This window comes from Quercus suber, unplaced genomic scaffold, assembly GCF_002906115.3.
Source record: "Quercus suber isolate HL8 unplaced genomic scaffold, Cork oak 2.0 scaffold_166, whole genome shotgun sequence".
In the NCBI taxonomy this organism is placed as follows: domain Eukaryota; kingdom Viridiplantae; phylum Streptophyta; class Magnoliopsida; order Fagales; family Fagaceae; genus Quercus; species Quercus suber.
The window spans coordinates 1-1,834 of NW_027069627.1; the positions used below are offsets into that span (position 1 = coordinate 1).

A 1,834-nucleotide genomic window follows, 5' to 3' on the forward strand; every position below is an offset into this window, starting at 1 on the left:
GGGGGGGGGGGGGAATGCAAGTTTCATTTTCAATAATAAAAATATAATATGACAAGAATGATTTAATAATGAAACACAAAGTTTTTCAAAGTAAATACCTTGAAACTATATACTAGAATCTGTGAGCACCAACAATATAATTTCCAAAGGCATAAAATCTAACATAAGGTAATTTATCACAAATTTACCACACTGCCATATAGACCAGTCAGGAGATCCACCCATTCATAATTGGCATTATCCTCTTTGGTATGCAGACTCTTGGCCCCATGGACAGTAGTTTCACCTATACCCTCGAGATTTTTCTCTCCCCCCATGAGCAGCAGAGAGAGTGCGTCAAATAGGACCTCTTTTGCATATCGTCTTTTGGCCTCATGGACAGCAGCCTCACCCACACACAATCAAGGAAACTCTTCCCCCCCCATGGGCAGTAAGGAAGAATGCGTTATCCAAAGTGAAAAGGCACTAACCTGGATCTGATTCCGTTGTCACAAAGAATACGAGAACCAAATCGGGTGATCACCAGGAAATTACACATGGAATGGTGTTAAAAACATATAAATCTCATAGTTACATTACTTTAAAACACATAGTTTATATCTAGATAGTTTTAGAAAAACTTTAAATAATCTAACTTCTACAAAGTTTGTAAGGTTTTCAACTTCATTCTTGTCAAGAGATTTTCTATTAATTTCCCACATAACAAGACAAGATGAGAATCTTTAAATTTTCTAATATACCATAAAATTCATGATTTCCTTATCAAAGATTAAATAAAAGATGCTCATTTTTTCAAATCAACAATTCATGCGTTTTCCTAAATACAATACCAAATTGTAGCTAGATACAATTTAGGAATTACCAAAAGAGCACTTAATTAAACAAGCCTAGTATTTAACTTTTTCAATAATAATACATTCCACTTCCAAAGTTTCTCAACAATTTGATTCACAAGGCATAAACTTCAATTTATAAAGTTAACCCATTTAATATCATCTCCAACTTTATGACTTGCTTCCATAAAATTTACACTACATCATTAAGAGACCCATGAAAGCAAAATCAAAATATCCTCAAAGACAAGAAATTTAGAACTTCAACTAACTCCAAATAAACCCAATGGCAATGGAAAAATTAGATTTACCAACCATCACATGTTATAACTTAAAACCCCTAAATTTTCCACCATAAATATACCTTAGGTAGTCATCATTAGCACCAACCATATACCCACTCATCAAATAATTCCACCAATACAAAACCTATACATAAAAACACATAAATATCACTTCCAATACTCATATATCACATGGGTATCATTATTAAAACTTGGATAAAAATATAACCTCAAGCAAAATATAAAACCCACCAAAAAGATAAGAAAATTTTACCTCAAATAAAAGGGATGAAGATGCTTAGGGGTTCCTAAGGATTTTTTTCGGTGATCTTGCCAGAAAAAAATGATGGTGAGATGGTGTAGTTTGGAGTGGAGTCTGGTGGGTGAGTGTGGAAGTGAGTGTGTGTGTTTAAGTAAAGAGAAAAGAAAGAAAATGAAATGAAGAAAAGAGATGGCCGGCCAAAAGAGAGAAAAGGGATGGTGTGTGAAAATGAGTGGTGGGGGATTGTTGGGTTAGTTGGGGCATGTGTGGTCCACTAAAAAATTTGACTTCCACTTTTTCTTTTTCTTTTTTCTTTTTCTTTTTTTTTTGGTTTTTCTGGGACGTTACATTCTTCCCCTCTTATAAAAATTTCGTCCTCGAAATTTTATGTACCTTGATCTTGAAAAAGGCTTCGGTATCTTGACAACATATCATCCTCATGCTCCCAAGATGCC

The 1,834-nt window shown here is 34.1% G+C and overlaps 1 long non-coding RNA gene across 1 annotated transcript; it reads right to left on the reverse strand.

Annotated features, from left to right (window-relative positions):
• Positions 1 to 108: 108 nt before the first annotated feature.
• Positions 109 to 1,572, reverse strand: LOC136069383 (uncharacterized). Its single transcript, XR_010630624.1, has 3 exons — positions 1,392 to 1,572; positions 1,198 to 1,262; positions 109 to 476 (listed from the first exon to the last, which is right to left on the reverse strand). It is a non-coding gene; the product is annotated as an uncharacterized LOC136069383 (long non-coding RNA).
• Positions 1,573 to 1,834: the final 262 nt, after the last annotated feature.